Here is a 6,470-nt window from a genome sequence, read left to right on the forward strand (position 1 = left end):
CATGGACGCAGTATAATCATTTGGTCTGTAATCAATTTTATTAACAATCCTACATCACTCCAGTATTTCTTCACAACATTCAAGCGTTAATTGTCTTTATTCCACTACTGAAGAATCATGTCTCACATCACCTCATATTTCAAACATTCAGCCTGACAAAATATACGTTTTATTATTCCATGCCTCACCATTAAGTTAATTATTGCCAATACATATTAACCAAGGGGTGTACATTTGATCACAATTTATTTTGACTTTTTCCGTATTGGAGATGAGTTTTGTTTGGGCTCGTTCCAAGTGGACCAGAGTTCTAGAAGCTAGTGAGTTTTAGGAAGACGAGAGTTCTAGAATCTAGTGAGTTTTAGGAAGACGAGAGTTCTAGAAGCTAGTGAGTTTTAGGAAGACGAGAGTTCTAGAAGCTAGTGAGTTTTAGGAAGACGAGAGTTCTAGAAGCTAGTGAGTTTTAGGAAGACGAGTGTTCTAGAAGCTAGTGAGTTTTAGGAAGACGAGAGTTCTAGAAGCTAGTGAGTTTTAGGAAGACGAGAGTTCTAGAAGCTAGTGAGTTTTAGGATTCTATAGAAAGAAGAGAAAAAGGAGAAAAAAATAGTTCAATTGTATATTATTATTTAGAAATAAGTGTGTTTTTCTTGTTTTTAATTGTTGACAGGAGGTGAAGCATTTTAGTTGATTTTAATATGAAATGGAAGTTGTTTTCTGTTGGTGGTGAGCAAACTTGTCCAACAAAAATATAGGATATATTTGTTGTCTTAAGGGGAAGGTGTTACAGGCTTTGGTTTTTCCATTTATGTTTTGAGGTTGGACTTTAGCACGTCTAGCCCGTTAGCGCGTCTAGCTCGTTAGCGCGTCTCGCTCGTTAGCTCGTCTCGCTCGTTAGCACGTCTAGCTCGTTAGCACGTAGGACGCACTGATTGGTGTCACCTCGTTAGTCAGTATGTGTTACACCTGTGCTGGCTTGTCCATCTCGTTAGTGGGAAGGTGTTTCACCTGAGCTGGTCCAGGTTCTATTTAAGAGTGTCTGGCCCAGTGCTCCAGTTGTCTTGATACATGTGGAGAGTCAACACCTTTAGTTGCTCCACCTTTTTGGTTTACTTCCTGTCTTTAAGTTTGGTGTGGGATTTTCTTTTGTTTGTCTCTTCTTGGGCAGATTTAGTGGGTCTCATGGTGGGTGTCTTTTATGTCCCAGTTGTTGTTACTAGTCAACTTCCAGTGGACACCCCCATAGTGTCTTTCAGAGCCCCTCCTAAAAAACAAGCTTATATTTTGGGTTGGATGTTGCATCCAATTAATATTTTAATCAATGGCATTTCCTTAGAATGCTCATTAGTCTTTCAGTTGTTAGTCTTCTGTTTGTTGTTTACTAAATATTTCTGTTTATTTTCATTTTTTAAATTTTTTCCTGTGAAGCCATTGTGTTCCATCCATGTCTGAAATGTGCTGTATAAATAAAGCTGGATTTGATTTCAACAAATTAACCCAATGACTGGCCAATCAACAGACTCTTGGTATGAAAAACAGTATCACGTTTCCAGCCTGCTGAAGGCGTGGTGGAGTGGTAAACACCACCCCCGGCTCTACCAGGGGCTTGAGGTGGTCTCCCACAGCTCTGCTTATGTCATGTTCTGTGGCCTTGCTGTTCCATTTCTTGACTGCCCCTGCAACACAGAAACACATTTAGTCATATTATATAAAACACTCAAAGTAATGGATATGGAGCATCTATGGCCTCAGTTACACCTGGCACCTAAATGTGACTTCAGTCATCCGATCACTCCAAGCTGCATTAGGTTCAGATCTACCAGGATGGGCCTTTGACACAGTCAGGCCACTGATTATGCATAAGCAATGTAAAGAGATGGGGTGAATGAGGGGAAAAGTACATTTGACACAAATTACCTTCATAATAAATCAAATGTTGTTGGTCACATACAGGTGTTCAGCAGATGTTATTGCAGGTGTAGTGAAATGCTTGTCCTTCTAGTTCCCACAGTGCAGTAATATCTAACAAGTAATATCTAACAATTTCACAACAAATACCTAATACACACAAATCTAAGTAAAGGAATGGAATTAGGAATATATAAATATATGGATAAACAATGTCAGAGCAGCATAGACTGAGATACAGTGGGGGGGGAAAGTATTTGATCCCCTGCTGATTTTGTACGTTTGCCCACTTACACTTTCACTGACAAAGAAATGATCAGTCTATAATTTTAATGGTTTATTTGAACAGTGAGAGACAGAATAACAACAACAAAAAATCCTGAAAAACGCATGTCAAAAATGTTAATAATTGATTTGCATTTTAATGAGTGAAATATGTATTTGACCCCTTTAACTTGTTGTCTGAAGATAAAATGTACATTTTACTGAACTGCGTCCAGTCAGCAGATGGACTAGATGCCTCTTAGGCCGCCCATTGTGACTCCGTCAAGAATTCAGCAGAGCAAGTTTGTATGAAGGTCTGGTTATTAAATGGGTACATAGTTCAATAGTAATATCCTCTAAAACGCTCTGGTGACAAACTTTACTGCCCTGTTTCCAGTTGTCCACATGGCTGGAAGAACCTATTCAAGTAAGTAAATAGATTTTGAAAATGAAAAAAAAAACGATGTATTATTAGCTAACTAGCTACAGTGCAGGCTAACTCAAATGAGCTGCTAAATGAGCTAGCTATCTAGCCAACTACACATTCTGTATAGATAGATAGCTAGATATAATTAAATATCACATTCTGTATAGATATAATTAAATATCACCAGCTACCTAACTTCATATTAGCTAGCTATCTATTTATCACTGTAAAAAACAAACTCCACATGCATTTGTAGGTAGCTAGCTAACAGCCATGGAAGAGGGTGAAAGGATAGCAGCCCCAACTGTCAGTGAGAGAGGAGGCTATTCTGGATAGGGCAGGTACTTTTGTGTAGTTCCTGTCCCTAGAAGTGAGGATGGAGATAATAGTAACATAATATTCAGTGTGGTGTAATCTGACTATAATGAAGTCTGTTTCTTGTGAGGTTTTCTGTCCTCAGATAAAGAGCTCTATGAAAGCCAGTCTACATATGAAGAGGTCCCAATGAAGAGCAGTGGTTCTCAGTCCTGGGGACTCAGAGGGGCACATTGTTGTTTTTGCCTTCACACTGCACAGCTGATTCAAATGATTCAAACTCATCATCAAGCTTCAAGTGGTATTTATGTATTCATTTGTGATGCCATCCTTGATATGATCCTGTTATTGTCACATGCTACACATGTACATATGTGTGCCCATGCATCTATCAATCCAATGTTATCATGATTTGTTATCAGGGATATTATACTTTAGTAATCCACAATGACCTGGTGATGTAACAGTCTAATAATTACATTGTCTTCCATATTCCTACAGAGACCCTGTAACTGGAGATTCCTTCAAAACGATTGCCTACAGTTACCGTGTAGGGCACTGCAAGGTTGGGTGACCAGGGTCATCTGGGACTGCCTCCTGGAGGAATTCAGGTGTGTGAAGGCTACCTGTGTCCTGCGTAACTTCATGAGGATGGACACGAAGACCAGGAGGGGATCTGCAGCTCACCGCCGTGTGCCAGAGGAGGAGTCTGCTGCTCTGCAGGATGTTTCAAGGATGGGGTCCAACAACGCAGCAAGAGAGGCAATCCGTGTGCAGGAGATCTTCACCTCCTACTTCTTCAAAGAGGGTGCTGTTCCCTGACAACACCATAGACGTCACTATGCACAACCAAAAGCTCTTTTAAGAGCCATTCACATTGCAATAAGAGTATTCTTCCATTTACTGAGCTATGTCAACTGCAGTTATTCAATTCCCAATTTCTCTCCCTTTGATTTCTACTTCTCAGGTGAGGGTGCTGTTTAGGTAAGGGTGTGATGTCTGTACAAAAACAAAACAGGCTATTTTAAATCACCCATATTGAAAAAATGTAGAACAATTAGACACCCTATAACCCACACCTACACACTCATGTATCAATCTGATTGATGGATTGTGTTGTGCAGTAAGCAGGTTCAGGTGTATAACTGTGGCTCCTTCCACCTTCAAAGAATAGGCAAGAGGGCCAACCATGGAGAATAGTAAGACACTTCATTATTTCTATAACTACGCTGTATTGTTTGTCCTCATGTGTCCATTCATGTTTTTCAGCATAAAGTACTCTGCAGCCACTTAGTTTGGTGTGGACACCAGGTGAGGCCACACAGAGATTCCTGTTGAACACTGTCGCTTTAACTACCTTATTTTCTCAATAACAGTCTCTCTCCTTCACTTCATCCCTCTCTCCTCTTCTCCCTAAATCCTCTAGGTTATATCAGCTGTGTCGGTGAACCCCTCCTGCATCTGAACTGGCTACATAGAGGGCACAGCATGATCAGAGGTGAGAGGTCACTTGGTCAGGTCAACAGGAAGTATTATTAAAGAGATGCTTTACATTGAAATACAGACAGAGATGCAGTAGTCCCAGAGTTAATGATCCCAGGTCAGTTTATATTATACAGGAAGTATTATTAAAGAGATGCTTTACATTGAAATACAGATAGAGATGCAGTAGTCCCAGAGTTAATGATCCCAGGTCAGTTTTGCATTTCACCTCCTGATTGATGACTAACAATGTTAGAATAAAAAATATAAACACAAGGTTTAAACATGCTCTCTCTCTCTCCATCTGTCTCTCGTCTGCAGATATGTTTTGATGTGAGAGGATGCCAACCCCCAGTCCCATCATCACCACCTCACCTGCTTTTAAGAACCTTTGGGCCGACGAGAGACACTATTATGTGATTGTGATGAACTGAGAGAATATTTATGTAGCACTGTGATTCATTAATCATGTGCTGCCTTCCCTACTCCTATGTGCTTACCTCTTTCCCTTTCTGTCTTTTACACCTCTCTCACCACCTCCTCTTTCTTCCTCTGTTTTTATAATGCACAACAGATGTGCATTGAAGTACAGATTAAACTTGTATTTATAACACTTGGATAATGAGCTTTTCAATAAAGCGTTTCACATTCTCTACTGGTTGAAATGAAGTGTAATGTGATGAAATACTCCACCTATCCTGTGTTTATCAGATCAATGCAGATGAAGGGCATTAGATGTTGAGATGAACCAGTGTTAGAGTATTTACATGATGCATAGGAAGTGTAGTGTACTGTTTTTTAACATTATATTTCTGTATATATGAATTAACTAGTTAAATCCTGTTTCTTGTCTATTAGTTACAATGTGTAACCATTGATGTCCCAGGACCAAGATTGGTAAACACTGTTGAAGTGTATAATTGTAATACATCCATGCAGACACAGCGTCATTCAAAGACTGGAATTTGATACTCCTGGTATTGGATATGACTGAAAAATAATCTCAAAGACATTCATACCTAAACTGCAACTTTATTTGCCAAGGTAGAGTACATGATCAGTGAATATATTAAATGTACAGGCTACAATGTGGGGATCTCATGCATGGTAATAACTACATGTATATACGACTTGCATCCTTGGCACAACATGATATTATATTCTACTCAATCCATAGGCTTCATTAATGTCATTCAGGCTGTTTTGAAGTTGATACAACTGGCTATGATAGCTGAGGTTCATAGGTTCTGAACTAATATGTATACCAAACGTTTGGGTCCATACACAGATCGGCTAGATAGCTAGCTACACATCCATAGGCATACAGGTATTTTAATCATCCACTGCACAATAAGCAAGAACATAGCTAGCTACGTTATTTCATCTATCTGCATGGCAAATATCAGCAAGGCAAGCTTACACAATTGTACATTCAATTTTCAGTGAATTCTTCAGCTAGCTAGATTATATACATTCACTGTTTCACAAAACGACAGCCTGGTTTGCTGGTTGTTTCAGGAGTCCCTAAAACAACCAGAATGACAATTTCATACTCATGTCACAACACCCATAATGCTAGTCAGCTAGCTGGCTAATGTTAGATAGTCAGCTAGTTGGTTAATGTTAGCTAGTCAGCTAGCTGGTTATTGTTAGCTAGTCAGCTAGCTGGCTAATGTTAGCTAGTCAGCTAGCTGGTTAATGTTAGCTAGTCAGCTAGCTGGCTAATGTTAGCTAGTCAGCTAGCTGGCTAATGTTAGCTAGTCAGCTAGCTGGTTATTGTTAGCTGGTTAATGTTAGCTAGTCAGCTAGCTGGCTAATGTTAGCTAGTCAGCTAGCTGGTTAATGTTAGCTAGTCAGCTAGCTGGTTAATGTTAGCTAGTCAGCTAGCTGGTTAATGTTAGCTAGTCAGCTAGATGGTTAATGTTAGCTAGTCAGCTAGCTTGCTAAATCGCGATTTTCGTAAATAAACTTTATGATAAGAAAAAGCATAATCGTTTGTCTCTACATTAACTAACATTCCTGTCAACTGTACATGTTTCTGCATGATTCGTTATGACGTTATAATCCCTTACATTTG

The 6,470-nt window shown here is 39.5% G+C and overlaps 1 long non-coding RNA gene across 1 annotated transcript; it reads left to right on the forward strand.

Annotated features, from left to right (window-relative positions):
- The first annotated feature begins 3,606 nt into the window (after positions 1-3,606).
- LOC145877197 (uncharacterized) lies at positions 3,607-5,048 on the forward strand. The gene is made up of 2 exons (XR_014391605.1): positions 3,607-4,409; positions 4,715-5,048. It is a non-coding gene; the product is annotated as an uncharacterized LOC145877197 (long non-coding RNA).
- Positions 5,049-6,470: the final 1,422 nt, after the last annotated feature.

This window comes from Salmo salar, unplaced genomic scaffold, assembly GCF_965601325.2.
Source record: "Salmo salar unplaced genomic scaffold, fSalSal1 ptg000712l, whole genome shotgun sequence".
In the NCBI taxonomy this organism is placed as follows: domain Eukaryota; kingdom Metazoa; phylum Chordata; class Actinopteri; order Salmoniformes; family Salmonidae; genus Salmo; species Salmo salar.